Source organism: Crinia signifera, chromosome 4, assembly GCF_055691185.1.
Source record: "Crinia signifera chromosome 4, ASM5569118v1, whole genome shotgun sequence".
In the NCBI taxonomy this organism is placed as follows: domain Eukaryota; kingdom Metazoa; phylum Chordata; class Amphibia; order Anura; family Myobatrachidae; genus Crinia; species Crinia signifera.
Window position 1 is genome coordinate 76,326,405 of NC_139220.1, and position 17,001 is coordinate 76,343,405.

Genomic DNA, 17,001 nt, shown 5'->3' on the forward strand with positions numbered 1-17,001 from the left:
GGGGTAGCACCAGCACTGCCCCAAAGTTGTCTAAAAAGATGCTAGAATGGCATCCTACAGCAATAATCGCAAAGCCAACTGTAGAATTTTCTAGACACTACAAAAGCAGGCCGCTGCTCACCTCCTTTCCTTTATAAAGATAGAGAGGATACCTGGGTAACTGTATTACCAGGCACTGATTGTATTGTAATTCTCTTCCTCTCTATACTAAAGTGAAGCAGGAAGCCATACTGACTAAAGGTATTATTATATTTTATTTATAAATTGCCACAAGTGTTTGCAGTGTCGTGCAAAGGGCATACAATAGAATGAGCATCTTGTCTGCGAGAGCGGGGGGGGGGGGGGGGGGGGGGTGAAAACTGCTCCGTCTGGGGATCCCTGTCAGTGTCCACAGTGCATCAACCTAGTGCTATGCACCCCCCCCCCTCCCCTTTGCTGGCTCCATTGTGCATGCACGTCAGATGGCAAGATCTCCCATATGTAGCTTGGAACCAGTACAACAGCAGCCCCTACAATGGCTGTCAAGGGGGCAACACCTACAGCTGATGAAATTATTATCGTAGAAACAGTCAGTGCTAATGACTTCATACATTGGCACCATACATCAGCATGCTATCTTACCAACCAATCTTATTAAGGCAAGGAGGTTATGACACAGCCAGGGGTCACGTTTATACTGGTCCCTTCAGCTGTACCATTTCTTCCCTCAGAGTTTTTGCGGGAGAGGGGACTCCCCAAAAAAGTGCAATTACATGTCCCAAAAAGTCCTTCCCCAACATGCTGTAACTTGGAGAACCACAAGTAGCAGCATGTGGAACATTACAACGCATGCTGATACCTGTAGTCCCACCAGTAAAATAAATATGACAATAGACAAAAGACAGTACATGGACACCATACAAAATATCACTTTAATAAGTCACTCTTGCTCACTGACTTACACACTTACGCATACATACTTACCAACCATCCCCGTAGCTAAAAAACAAACAAACCTGCAGATGGTGAACCAGTGGATTTAAGGGAATTTATTGGTATACACATGGATTCCCTTTATAACAGGCAGGCTTCTGCATGATACCAGTCACTTCAGGACCCACCAGCCAACTAGGGAGTTCCACATAGTAGCCCAGAGATATCCCTCATTTAACCTTGTGGTCTATGTTTAACCGGCGGTTTCCACTGATGACTTCTATAGCAATTTTCCCCATTAAAGCATATGGCATCCTCCTGAGTGACATCTCAGCACCAAGCCAATCTGTAGAGAGCTACTATATGGTGCACCCTAATTGGCTTGTGTGTGTCCTCAAGTTACAGATGTCATAAGGAGGCCCAACATTTAGTAAAGGAAATCCGAAGTATTCAAATAATTATCATACATCTGGTATTTCACGCTTTGCAGGTTTTGTTTTTTTCAACCACTGGGATGCCTATGTGGACCAAAGAGTACAAAGGAAATAGGTGAGTGTGGTTATTTGGGGATTACTACTGGAGAAGAGCACTAAAGGGTTATGGGGGATGATCAGTGAGTATTTTTAAGTGTGTGCATGCATGCATGAGTGTGAGTGAGCAAGGTTTTCTTCTGTAAAGTTTTATCTGAATGCCTGTATATGCCTGGGGTGCAGTATATCTCATAGACAATGTCTACATAGACAGTCAATAGATTCACACCAAAAGTGTACCCTAGTTCATGTATCTGTGTGCAACTGAGTCTCAGATAGGATGAAAATTGCTAAACTCTCATGTATGAGTTTGGCACTCTTAACCTAGACGACTAGGTATTGTGACAAAGATTACATAGACCGGGTGAAATATAAAACAGCAGGCTTATTTCTTCTCATTCACATGGGTAAACAGCAGTTTTGCACATCAGACTTTTAGATTTTTTAGAACAAGCCAGAAATAAGCTGCGATTTTGACGAGTTTCTAGTAACGGGAATGTGCAATTTTTTCGCAGAGATGCCATATTTTAGCAATGGAAATGTGCATTTTTTTGTCAAATGTAAACACCAAAAGGGCGTTGAGTCCCCATCCACAAGCAAAACCAGCCCTATGTTCTTTGAGCCTGTGGTTGCAGAAATATGGGGTCAAAAAGAGTAGGGGTCCCTTGTATTTCCAAAACAAACACCGGGCTTTTGGACTAGTCCTGGTTCAAAGAATACAGGAGACAAATGGAGTAGGGCAGTGGGTGCCAGGTTGATAGCTTTGAAAAGAAAATGACTCAGTGAATGGAGTACACACAATAATTCTGTAAGCAGCTACTGTATATGAAGAGAATGCAAGTTGTCATTAAAAAAACACTAACAAATTCATAATATAAACAATGGTAAGACTGTTATTCAGTGCTCATAGGGTTCCCAAATTGTAGATTATAACCACTGGTGAATAAATTATGTAATTATTACCATCGATGTCCATCCATTAGGAGAAATATGGAATCCTAATGCCTGGACAAATCCTTAATGCATAACTTTTAAAAATATATAAATTTAATTCAGATATGCACTTACAAGGATGTGGGAGATAAAAGCATGTAAACAATGTCCCAGGGCATGACATGTCACTAGGAAGTCTTCAGAAAAGGCAGTCCAGCTCCGGATCTGGCAACTGCCATCAAAGGTACAATACCAAGAGGCCTGAAGTCCCTGCGGATGATGAGCAATCCAATAGAGTGACAAGTCAACCCCATGCTTATAAGTGCACATCTGAATGAAATGTATATGTTTTAATAGTTATGCACTATGGCCCTTATTCAGATCTGATCGCAGTACAAATTTGTTTGGAAAATGGGCAAAACCATGTTCACTGCAGGTGGGGAAGATGTACTGTAACATGAGAGTTAGATTTGTGTGAGTTATTTTGTTTCTGTGCAGGGTAAATACTGGCTGCATTATTTTTCCACTGCAATTTAGATTTCGGTTTCAACACACCCCACCCAAATGTAACTCTCTCTGCACATGTTGCATCCGCCCCACCTGCAGTGCACATGGTTTTGCCCATTTTCCAAACAAATTTGTACTGTGATCAGATCTGAATAAGGGCCTATATGTATTTTTATCTATTTACATATCACTTAATTGATGGAGGAATCTAAACCATTACCATTAAGTATTTACTCTGGCATTAGGATTCCATATTTCTCCTAATGGATGGCCATTGATGGTGATAATTACATCATTTATTCACCAGTGGTGATAATCTCCAATTTGAGGTTGATAGCTTTAAAAGTGTAAAATAATAAATAGCATTGGGTTTGGCTGTGGAACTAAATGTCCCAGCAAGCCTCTGCCACATGCAGAGACTTGGTGAAAGACAAGGCATTAAAGGGCCCACTGGGACTTGTACTCCCATTGCTAAAACAATACTAAAATAAATACACACTGTACATAGTAAAACTTTAATTAAACACATGCACACCCACATACAAACATGAAAACATACACACTTACCTACCTAGGGTCCCCCGTAGGTCAGTGCTCTTGTCCAGTAGAATCAGTGTAGGGACCTGACAAAAAACCTGTATATTCTCATTACTTACAAATTGCACCTTTCCAATACTATGTAAGATTTTCAGCTGAAAATTGCACATTAGACATGTGCGATTTGTTGCCATATTGTACAGAAAAAAGAACATTGGGTTCCCTGAACTTTCCTCTAAACAACATAAGTTGACAGTGCTGGTGCTACTACAGCAAGGTCATGTGCTGTGCCCCCACACCCCTGTTACAGTAGGTGTGGAGTGCACAAATAGTGCTTAATGATACAAACATTGTTCTTTACTTACACTTCTAGAGGTTTAACCATTTGTGTGCCAACATCTTTGTGAGAGATGTTAAAAATATATGCTATAAATGCAAACATTGCTCATATTTGTTATATAAATTTAAGTAAAAAATGTTGTGCAAAAAAACATTATATTTCCTATATAACATAAACATTACAGGTCATTATGATGAATAAAAAATTTTGCTTGCCAATTTTCACACCTATAAATAAATTCACTTGGCACTCAGAGGGTTAAGAAAAAATGCTCATGCACAATTTAAGTGGCTGTCAGGGCATGTTAGAACATTGGTAGAACTTGTGGGTTGCAGGCCCAGGTGCGAATATATAGTTTGGGCTCCCCTCCTCTACGACAAACCAAGTTCACAATATATACCATGACAGTGGTGGACAGGGAAAAGGCCAAGGGTGATGGGGAAAAACAGTCTATGACAGGAAAATGGTGATATGGAGCAGCAGTGGGCAGCAGTATGCCCCTTAGTCCTCAGGGGCCTCAGTGCATATGCAGGGCCACAACTAATATATAAAAATATCTAATATGCTGCATGGATCCTAGAAATCCATGCAGAGATTGCCCCACTAAGATTTGTGGTTTATTTACAGTGGGGATGGGGATTAAAACAGAGGGGCATTGACATAGCTGCCTACACTCCCTGAAATAACAACAATCTCCCTCTCTCCCTCATTAGTCTAGCAATCTCCCTCATTTCACCTAGCCCACATTACACTGTTACATTTTTAGAAAAAATAAGGAACGAGAGACATACATTTACATTGAATCATCAGCATAATTTCCCAGCACTTTACCAAGTATAGTATCTCTTACTAACTGCTTTGGGGCTCATCTACATTTGGATATAAGTCATATTAAAATACACACCCACACTTCTAATTGCCACATTCACAATCTCTTTTCCCAATCCCTCCATATATGGAACTAGACACGCCCTTTGGGTGGAGCATGACACGCTTTGCAAAATTCTATTACCAACTATAATCTCCCTGAATCTAGTTTTCAAAAGTAGGCAAGTATGGGCATTGATGGTCAATTCAAACTAACCTTTCATAAATACAGTCTTATTTATGTTTTGTTTTGTTCTTGTTATATGTGCTGCACTGTAAATTTCCCCACAAACTCAATAATTTGAACAATTCAGGAGCCCTCTTTTGTATTTGAAAATATAACCTGCAGGCTGTAAACACCTTGATCCTTGTGTGAAATTATTTGTCTTTCATTTGCAGCATACTGTATTCTGTAATTCTTATAAAATTCACATACTACACACAGTCATATTACCAGTCACAATGTATTCTATACAGCAGGGCTGCGCAACACCGGCCCTCCAGATGTTAATGAACTACACATCCCAGGATGCTTTGCATTAGTTTTGCTATGTGGCCATGCTGAAACTGATGCGAGGCATGCTGGGATGTGTAGTTCATCAACATCTGGAGGGCCGGTGTTGCCCAGCCCTGCTATGCAGTATACTCAGTATGTTAATTAAATATTTTTGTATTTGCATTTTATACTCTCAGTTGATACTAGCTTTTATACTGTTTTTCAAATTTGTTTATTTGCCATTACTTTTGAAATTTAGATTTTAGATATTTTAAACACTCCATGTAGGCAGTCATCTGATTCTTTGTTGTTTTATTCATAAACCTGCAGCACAATGCAAGAAGCCCCGATGAAGCTATTGGTATGATATAGCACACTGAATTAAGTAACAAAAAATAAATCTATTGCACAGTAAGAAAATACATTGTGAGTTGATGGACAGATATGGTTTGAGGTTGTCCTTCACCAGAATAGCTAGAGTGTTCTTTAGGAGCAAAGATTATTCAGAACTTGAATTTCCTTGCTAAGCCTTTATAGTTACTAACTGGAGCCTCAGAGGTGGAGGAAATGAATATAACTTCAATTATTTCAACAGCCTCTTACAAATAAATAATGCACAAAATGTATACATACTGTATGCTCATATAAACTACATTATGTATCAAAAAATAAAATGTAAGTAGTTATTACTCAATATAGAGGTGATATGAAATTCAAACTACTTAGAATAACTGTTCAAATGTATCTAGTTGAGAACATGTGCAGAATGCCCTTCAAAAATCCACATGGACTAGAAATGAGTGAAGTTAAATTGTGTTCATATTCCTGCCTTATAGAAATGACCTAGCATTTCCAAATGGTCTATGCTCCAACATTCATTTGTTGAGCCGGTCCTAGTTTCCCAAGAAGAGGGGGGAGTGATGGAGTCTCCCCATATTTAAAAATCCAGCACCGGGATCTTGGACCAGTCATGGTTCCAAAAATATAGAGGACAAAATAGTAGGGGTCCCCTTTATTTTGGAACTAGCATCGGGCTCCAAAAGCCAGCAGTGTCATGTCACAGTTTTTACATAAGGTCCCCCGGCATAATCTCCCTGGTCGGTCAGCCCATGGCTGTTGGTGGCAGGCTGTGGGTGGCATGCTGATGCCAATAAAAAGTGTACAAAATAGAATAAAGTATTAGGTTCTGTTGTGGAACAAAAGTCCCAGCAAGCCTCCCCCACATGCAGGGACTTGGGGAACCACAAGTGCCAGCATGCGGGGCATTAATAGGCCCGCTGGTTCTTGTAGTTCCACAACAGAACAAATACCTAAAAAAAACACTTATGATAGTAAATTTGCCCAACAGATACTGTACGGTCGACCATATATGGTCGAGTTCTATCGATGGTGTATTCATTCCTACATTTGGCTGAGTTTGCCGTATATAAATATGGCAAATCAGCCAAATTTGGCTGATAGTAAATCAGCTGAAGCTAATTTACCAGCAATATTTTACATCAAATGGGTACAAATACGTGCATTCGTACCCAATCGATCTCTGTAAATTTTCCCTGTAATGTTCAAATGTTATTGCTAATACTATTGCTACAGTATGTGTTTTTTTGTTTATTAAAAACCTCTCCCTTTCAAGCACCGAAGGGGTATTACTAAGTACAATAGATTGAGTCGCTTCCATTTCATATAAAGTACCAGCCAAACAGCTCTTAACTGCCATGCTACAGGCTGTGTTGCAAATATAAGAGCTTGTAGCTGGTTGATTGATATTTCTGCCCACTTTATCTCTTTCCATGGCTTATTAAAAACAGTATACCCCATATACCTCTATGTCATTGTACTAAAGGTCAGACATTGTTTACTGTAAGAACTGTATTTTACACACCTGCAGTAGATTATGAACATACAAATCATTTTAAGATTGATAAACAGCAGATTTTTAGATTGATTTCAACTGACTTATTAGAAAGAGAACCATGTACTGTACAAAAGGTATTCACTGTAATATTTATGACCATGCTGTTGAGGTTAAAAATAAACATATTTAAAGCAAATTATATATGGCTTGGTTACTTTTAATTAAAACTTGTGAATAACCCCATAATTTTGGAAAATCATAGCACCATTTGGCATATCCAGTATGCTATACTGTAATTTATAAGGAAATTTTTTTTTCCACAAATTAATTTAACCTTAACAAGAGTTTTTTAAGGTTTCATTTTCTGATTTCAGAAAAAACATTACATTCTTATATGAGTTCAGGTAGCAGTCAAAGCCATTGGAGTTTACATAGGTATTAAATACTGAACATTTTGTGGATGACTGTTTGTTTATCGGTTTCTGGCCTACTTTTTATTACAGGAAAAGTATTTGATATTCAGAAACTGTTTTATGGAAAACTGCATCTATGTAACTGCAGACAAAAAAAATCTTAAGTTTATAGATAGCATTACAGAGCTGTTTTTTTAAATATATATACACAGTATGTGTATATATATATATATATATATATATATATATATATATATATATATATATACACACCTATTTTTTACAAATTTCCTTTAGTAAATTTCCCCCTCAGTGTTAGGTCCTTTGCTACTTTGTAGCATTCTTCCAGACAAATTAGGAATTAGTCACGTTGTATCCTACTAGACTCACTGTAGAAGTTAATTGTCTGGTTTTTACTCAAAAGTTTTAGGTGATCCCACTTTATCTTACTTTATCTTATGGAAACTAAACCAGTCTTCCCCCTGTAGGCATTTACTAACCTTTCTGTGACAATTTATTCAGAAACGTTCTTACTGCTATGGTACCACTCTAAACTAGTCTTAGTGTGGGGAAAAGCTCCAGGGGAGGGGAAGGAGCAAATACAACACAGACAACAGATACAACACTAATTATACTCACTGGGCGCTTGTCCCCTTGATTGACACGCTGTCGAGGTCCCAGGCCCCTGCACCTAGATCCTTGGCTACGAACGGGGTGGGGGAATGCACGCGGATGTGGTATCCCTGACGATACCGAGACAACCCTGCAGCCTACCGAACTTGTAAGCAAAGCCTGTGGCCTAGCGCAATCCTTAGCAAAGCCTGCAGCCTATCGCAATGCAAAGCAAGAACAGCGTATAGTACAAATGTTACCGGGTGCAATGCAAGAGCAACAGTACCATACAAACCTGCTTCCGGGATACAATACGATGCTAACTAAGCGAAACAGTACAATGCTAACTAAGCGATACAGTACAATGCTAACTAGCATATCCAATCCAATGCTGTCTAGGAGATACAATACAATACAAACCAATACTATGCTATCTAGAAGATGCAATACAGTACAGTACTATCCTAGCTCTGGGATACAATACAATGTTGCCTAGGCGATACAATACAATACAATACTATGCTATCTAGGAGATGCAATACAGTACAGTACTATCCTATTTCTGAGGACTTACCTGACCTGCCAGTCACTGGGTCCATGGTCCATCCATCTCGGGGCCCTTCCTGGTCCTCCGGTCGCTGCTCTCACTGCCTCCACAGCGGCAGCACACTCAGCAGCAGGTTTCCTTGTCCTGCTCCTTGAAGTTCACACGTGCAAAGGGGTTCTCCTCCCCCTTCCCAGCCATTAAATGCCCTCCCATAGGGGCTTCTGGAGCCGAGGAGGTCACAGTCCCACAGGGGTTTCTGGGGCAAGGGAGATCACGGCCCCCTACTGTTGACGGCTGCCCGGTGACTTCCGACATGGCAGATGTGGCTCCCGGCGGTGCGGTTGTCGGGAGACGCCGAGCGGGAAGGGCCTTGGGGGAGCCCCACATTTCCCCCCACCTTTTCCTTTGTGGTCCCCACAAAAATGCGGTGTCGCCCGATGGCCGCATCCACCTGGTACTCCCATTCGTCCAGGGTCATGTTCCGTCCATCGTACCTGGAAAGGAAATGGATGGTGGTGCTGATGCGCAAGCTCTTCCAGGTGGTGCCTGTGTTCCCGAAGCGGTGTTCTTGTCCGTGTCCATGATCCTGCCAACTACGCCAAATGTAAGGGACACAGGGCGGGCCCTATGCGCACTACTTGCTGCATTTACTCACCATGATGTCTGCCGTCTCTCACCTTCAGGACGACGATGGTCCCGGTATTTCGCTGGTCATCCCACTGGGCACAACTCTGGGCCTATCCAGAAAGAGGGGGAAAATGGGGGATCCCGCTGGAGGGGGTCATCACTGGCACTACTGGCCTCTTTCTGGCTACACGCACTTGTGGAACACAACAGGTGCAACCTGGGTGGGGAGATGCTCCAGGGGATGGGAAGGAGCACATACAACACAGACACCAGATTCGGCACTGATTATACTCACTGGGCGCTTGTCCCTTTGATCGACACACTGTCGAGGTCCCAGGCCCCTGCACCTAGATCCTTGGCTACGAACGGGGCTGGGGAATTCATGCGGATGTGTTATCCCTGATGATACTGAGACAACCCTGCAGCCTAGCGCACTCCTAAGCAAAGCCTGCAGTCTAGCGCAATGCGAAGCAAGAACAGCGTACAGTACAAATGTTACTGGGTGCAATGCAAGAGCAACAGTACCATACAAACCTGCCTCCGGGATACAATACGATGCTAACTAAGCGATACAGTACAATGCTAACTAGCATATACAATCCAATGCTGTCTAGGAGATACAATACAATCCAGTACTATGCTATCTAGGAGATGCAATACAGTACAGTACTATCCTAGCTCTGGGATACAATACAATGCTATCTAAGTGATATGGCACAATGCTATCTAGCCTATACAATACAATGATGCATAGGCAATACAATACTATGCTATCTAGGAGATGCAATACAGTACAATACTATCCTATTTCTGAGAACTTACCTGACCTGCCAGTCACTGGGTCTGTGGTCCGTCCATTAGGGGGCCCTTCCTGGTCCTCCGGTTGCTGCTCTCACTGCCTCCACAGCGACAGCAGCAGCGGCAGCACACTCAGCAGCAGCAGGCTTCCTTGTCCTGCTCCTTGAAGTCCACACGTGCGAAGGGTTTCTCCTCCACCTTGCTGGCTGCTAAATGCCCTCCCGTCAGGGCTTCTGGGGCCGGGGAGGTCATGGTCCCCCATTGGCTGGGGGTGCCCACAGGGGTTTCTGGGGACAGGGAGGTCATGGCCCCCTACTGCTGACAGTTTCTGGCGGCGCAGTTGCCGGGAGATGCCGGTGGGGGGAAGGGCCTTGGGGGAGCCCCACAGTGTATCTTGTCACCTCCCTTCAGCTGAGTTATAAGTGATCCTGGGTGTTGTATTACAGGCTGGCTTTCTAGCTTTATATCTCTCTATTATAGCTACTGGTTCCTAACAGTATTGCAGAATGCAGTTTGTCCTAATATCTATTACTACTTGGCGCAGGGACCTGGCACTATATAACTCACCCTCACAGTTGTGCTCCTTAAAATAATGGTGAGCTATGTACAGTATTATTGCCCTCTCCAATGCTGGACAACTCTGCAGTGACCATGTTATCACAGTGTCCAATAGCCCAGATAAGATTCTTCTGGTTAGAGTAATGTAAAGGCAGGCATCCCCTGTTGTGTGGGTACAGTTACTCACCACCGAACTGCCTTTTAGCTGTTCCCTTTGGCACACCTCCGTCTCAGCCCAGTGACTGCCCCTTTGGATTCTGTGGGGAGGGCCTTGCTGTGTCAAGGCTTTTCTCTGCCCTGTTCCTCAGGCCGCACCTACTCTGCTGTCTGCCACTGGTCTCCATCCACAATTGTGCCTCTAGGAAATGATGTGCTGCCTACATCCATTTACAGTGGCTACTCCGGGACCGCCCGCCTAGTAGGGTCATGCCTCCTGGCAGATTGGGTCGCGATTTACTAAGCCGGCACCCGATCATTGGAAGTCAGTTCCTTATGGTCGACTTTACTTGAGGTAGAAAACAGTCTCCTACATCACACTGCTCCAGCCCCTAGTCTGCAGCTCAGCCTCACTCTCTTCTCCAAGCAACGGTCTCAATGTCCTTTTTTTTACCAGCTGTCTCTACTGTTATATCCCTGTCACAGGTTCTCCCTGCAGGGGCTGCTTGTGCTATCCCCAAGCCTACAATCCACTCAAAGTGTTAGGAGTTGTCCCTCATCTCCAGGATTAAAGTTTCCCCTGCTTTTATAAAATACCTGCCACATCTATTTCTTTCCCTATATAGATCAATATAATACTTGCCTACCTGACCCTCTCCATGCGGGAGAAAATGCTCTGCTCCTGGACTTCCCTGGTAATGTATGATTGCCAGCACCTGTGGTAAAACCCAATGTATATGACACAATACATTTATATTATTTACAACAATTTCAATATAATATACTTCTTCAGGATCTTAGGGTGTCACAGATATACTATGAGGTGCCTAGCTATGGACAGGGCCGCCATGAGGTATACCAGGCCCCGGTAAAATTTAGGGTGTGTGACCTAATCACAGGAGGTGTGGACACCTCCTGCGAATAGGACATGCCCCCAAAATGTTTACACTCTAAATTCGAGGGGGGGTGTGTCATTGTCCTTATCATCCCCCATGCAGCAGCAGTACACACCTACAGCATGTTCTGTGCTGACAGCAGGCTCAGCATGATGTCTCATGCTGTCAGTAAGATGCTCATTCTGAGCCTGCTGTCTGCACTGCACATACTGTTGGTGTGTGCTGCTGCCGCCAGGGAGGGATGGAAGGGGGGGTTGGACCAGGGCCCCCACCGGGCCCCTCCTGCAAGCCCAGGCCCGGATAATTAGTACCTGCTCCCCCTTTCTCGGTGGCCCTGGCTACGGATAGAGTTCAGCTGAATACCCAATTATTAATGAAACGGCATAAAACTCACTTTATGAAATGCTGAGCATGCCTCTTTAAACCACCAAACGTATGTGTATCAGTTTCTGTCATTGCTACAGTACGGTAACGCAAATGTCATTAGCGGTTTAGAGTCCAATGCAGCATAGGGGCATACAGTAGCATAGCAATAAAGCTTGGGAGGAGGTGCCAAACTGAGTCACTGCTTACATTGCCTGAATGTGATTGGCCAGCTTATCTTGCTCAGTGGGCTCAGCATGTGATGGCATTGAAGAAAAGTGAATGATGGTGGGGGGAGGTGCTGAGGTCCATGCAGTCAGTTCCACACAGTACATATGCAATGCAGCTAGGTGGCATACAGTGTACACTGTAGCATAGCAACCAGGGCCGGTGCTAGGGTGCTGAGCGCCCCCCTGCAAACTATAAATTTGCACCCCCCATACTCTACAAAGAGACAGCGTGTGCTGAATGCATACGCTAAAAAAGGGTGTATAGCGCCCGTAGTAGTAGTAGTAGTGCTACTTATACACGTAATGTGCCCAGTACCAGCAGTCACGTAACTAATATTTTGGTGGCATGTGCCAGAAAAGGCATTAGTGCTGTCCAAATACCCTCCCCCCAAACACACACAAGATAAACAGAGATAGTGTATGCCGTGGGTGCACGCAGTGGCGGATTCAGGGGGGGGGGGCACCCGGGCACGTGCCCCCCCTGTCATTTATTTTGTAGCTGTGGACCAGGGCTTTCCAACGAGCCCAGCCCAGTGTCTCTAGCCCCCCGGGAACCGGAGATATCGCCTGGCAAACCTGTAACGTTTTTTCCCCATAGGATAATATGGGACCCGTCAATTCGGACCCCCACCCGGTTCCGACGGCTGCCAGTTCTCGCCCTGGCATCACAGAAGCTTGTGGTTGATTTTATTCAATTCCAAATCGCTGGGACTTCAATATGATACCAGGCTGGTCCAAAACGGTCAATCGCTTCCAGAGATATTGCGTGTAAACGGATTTTTTTATTTTTGAAATGTCATTTCATGGCTGTTCATGTTTTTGAGGGCAGATTACTCTGGAACCAAACGTTCCAGTTTCACTGGACCAAAATTATTCAAAGCCCACTTAAAAGTTCTTCAATATAATACTTGTCTCATGTAAATGGGTCAGTTGGTTCCGAAGATATAGCCGGTTAAGGGGCAGATGTATGATCCGTCGTTATGGGGGAGAAGGGGTATCAGCGCACGTTATGTGCACTGATACCGCTTCTTCCCCATGTATGATCGTGCCGGGATGCGCTATGCGCCCCTGTCCATATCGGCACTGCTATCAAAATGATAGCAGGCCGAATGTATGAACGGTCAGCATCGCTGACCGTTCCGCACGAAGCCGGGTTTGGCTTCGCCAGCATCAGGCTGGCGAAGCCCTATCTAAACAGCAGGGACAGCGCTGTCCCTGCTGTTAGGTCTGGGCTGCGCTGGGGATCTCGCGTGAACAGCGAGATCCCACGCATGCCCAGTGCGGCCGGCCGGGGGACCGGAGATAGCGCATCAGTATTAACTGATGCGCTATCTCCAGAAAGGGACATCGCTGAAGGGGGGAGTTAACGCTCCCCCGCTTCGGCAGACAAGATGTTAATACATCTTGTCGATGTCCCTTCCTGCTTCGCCTCGCTATTGAGGCGAAGCAGGAAGTATCATAGCGGCGCGATAAGCGCTGCTATGATACATCTGCCTTAAAATGAGATATCTGGTTAAAGGGGGGAGTTGTGGTTTTCTCTCCCCCTCACACCATAAAATGCAGGGACTAGGCTGGTGTAAAAGGGGCCAACCTGGCAATGCATTTTCTGGTGTGAAAGGGGTATTATTTCAAATAGCCGGGACCTGCAGTGCTCTGAATACAGCCAGGCTCTGCCACTGTCAGTGGCTATCACTTCTGCCTGGCGGCGGCTGTCCCCCATTTACCACGAGCATGTATTCCCCCTTGGCAATGAGCATGTAATCCCACATGGCAACGAGCATGGAACCTCTGGCAATGAGCATGTAGAGAAGCAGCACTTATGTAGCATAATTTTTAATAGGCATTATGGTGTTTGGCATAACACATAATGGACATAATGGCGTGTAACTTAACGTGTAATGGTATGTATGTATGTAATGTAAATGTTTAATGTGCGCCTTTGGTGGACAATGTCCCTGTTTATGAAGTGTATTATGAATTTTGGCTTTATCTGTGTGGCATTATGTGAATTCTGGCTCAATCCATGTGGCATTATGTGAATTTTGTCTCAATCCGTGTGGCATTATGTGAATTTTGGCTCAATCCATGTGGCATTATGTGAATTTTGGCTCAATCCGTGTGGCATTATGTGAATTTTTTCCCAATCCGTGTGGCATTATGTGAATTTTGGCTCAATCCGTGTGGCATTATGTGAATTTTGGCTCAATCCATGTGGCATTATGTGAATTTTGGCTCAATCCGTATGGCATTTTATGCATTTGGCTGAATCTGTGTGGCATTATGTGAATTTTGGCTCAATCCGTGAGTGTTATTATGTAAATTTTGGCTCAATCCATGTGGCATTATGTGAATTTGACACAATCCATGTGGCATTATTTGAATTTTGGCTCAATCCATGTGGCATTATGTCAATTTTGGCTCATTCCATTTGGCATCATGTGTAAGGGGCAAGTATAATGTAGTCTAGTATTTTGTTGCATAATGTGTAGAAGTTGTATATGGTGTTGACACGCCCCCTGTTGAGTGGCCACACACCCTTTTCCGGAGTGCGCCTTTGGCGCGCGCACAATTACATCCTTCACTTTTGTCGCCATGGTGTTCCTGCGTACTTTAAATGCCAGGACCTATTTTTAATTCCATTCCCACCCTCTCCTGCCGCTCTCTTAGCATGTACACTGGCACCACTAACACCGCCCCTCCCCCACCCAAACCCTTTTTTATCATGGTGCCCCCCCTGTCATTTTATCCTGGATCCGCCCCTGGGTGCACGGCAAATATTAAGGGTGTGGGGAAGGGTTGTAACCACATATTAGTACCTATTCACATTACTCCACACACTGCGCCAAGTAGAGCCCCATAGACACAGTGCACCAGGATTACTCACACGGCAGTGCCCATTACATGCCACAGATCGTAATGCCCATCACATATTGTCACACACCACAATTCCCATTACGTATTATGCCACACACCATGATGCCTATTATGCTGCATATCATAATGCCCATTACATATTATGCCACACACTATAATGCCCATTGCATATTATACAGCACACCATAATGCCTATTAGATATTAGGACACACACCCATAATGTCCATTACATAATATGCCACACACCATAATGTCCATTACATATTATACAGCACACCGTAACGCCTATATCATAATATGCCACACACCATAATGTCCATTACTTATTATACAGCACACCGTAATGCATATTACATAATATGCCACACACCATAATGTCCATTAAATATTTTACTGCACACCGTAATGCCTATTACATAATGTGCCACACACCAAAATGCCAATTACATATTATGCCGAACACCAAAATTCCCATTACATATTATGAAGCACACCACAACTACATATTATGCCACATAATTTCTGTGGTACTTGTGTAGTTTCACGGCGCCAGCATGGCACCATGCGTCTGAGTCCCCTTGCGGGGCTCGCTTTGCTAGCCCACGCTGCGGGCTCGGTGGCTCACTACGCTCGCCACGCTATCTAAAATCAACTCCATGCCAACATGGATAGTGGGGGTATGAACTATCCATGTTGGCATGGAGTTAAGTTAGTTTATTTTAGATAGTTTGCCTGGCACCGTGAAACTACACAAGTACCATTTCTGCTTATCTACATGTACATTGTAAGAAGTTACATGCCTGTTGCCAGGAGTTTCATGCTTGTTGCCAGGGGTTACATCATGTTGCCGGGGGGAGTTAAATGATCCTTGCCAGGAGTTTCATGCTCGTTGCCACAGGTGGATTTACATGCTTGTTGCCATTGGGGAATAAATGCACATTGCAAGGGGGACTTTCATGCTCGTAGCGCATGGGGAGTTTCTTGCTCGGGGGAATAACTTGCTCATTTCCCAGGGGTGCCTATAGCATTGTTACATGCTCATTGCCGGGGGATGCACACTGCCCACCGCCCCCGGCCCGCACTACTGTGAGCGAGCGGCCGTCGAATAATCAAGTTGCTGTTTCTGCGCGCACAAAGAGGCTGTACATGTGCATAAATGCTTATGCGCATGTGCAGTCTCTAAAAATCACACAGCATATCAATTAGAATAAGGGCCAGTATGTATTAGTACATAAATCACAGAGGGTTGTCAATAATAGGGTACACAAAGGCCAGTCATACTGCAGAAAATTGGTTACCTTGGCTGCTGGGGGACATGGTGACCACAGTACTGGCTTTTAATTAGAACAATGTGAGCCTGCCCTGTACTGGAAGCAGCTGCAGCTGAGAATTGTGGCAGATAAACCACAGGCCCAGCTCTGCCTCATGGCAGCACTAATCCCCACCACTGAAGCTTCCCACTCCGAGTACCTAGGCTCTTACCCGAGCTCTGCAAAAGGGACCCTGTGTAGGATCTTCCTCCTCCACTTTACTGCCATTATTGGTGTTGAGCCTCCAGCCGCTGCACAGGGAGAGACAGGAAGATGTGTGACAGGCTGCAGGTCTGAGCGGGAGCGCTGCGCTGCATGTTAGTACCAGCATCCTATCTGCCATTCACGCTACTGCGGGCAGGCGGCCTGCGACATCTGGAACAATTACCAGATACCCAATATATGTGCGGTACCTATTCAATGCTGATGGCACCACTGCCTGTCATTTATTGTGAGAGGCGCAAGCTGCCACAGCTGGCAGCAGTAGTGGCAGAGGGGAGGGGGAGCACAGCGCCTCTCAGGGCTGGCGCCTACCTGCTTTGCAGGCAGTGCTGAGCGGGTAGCGCCGTCCCTGATAGCAATGAAAGTTTGGCATGAGATGCACAACTATAGAGAGAGTTCAGCAGAGAATCTGAACAT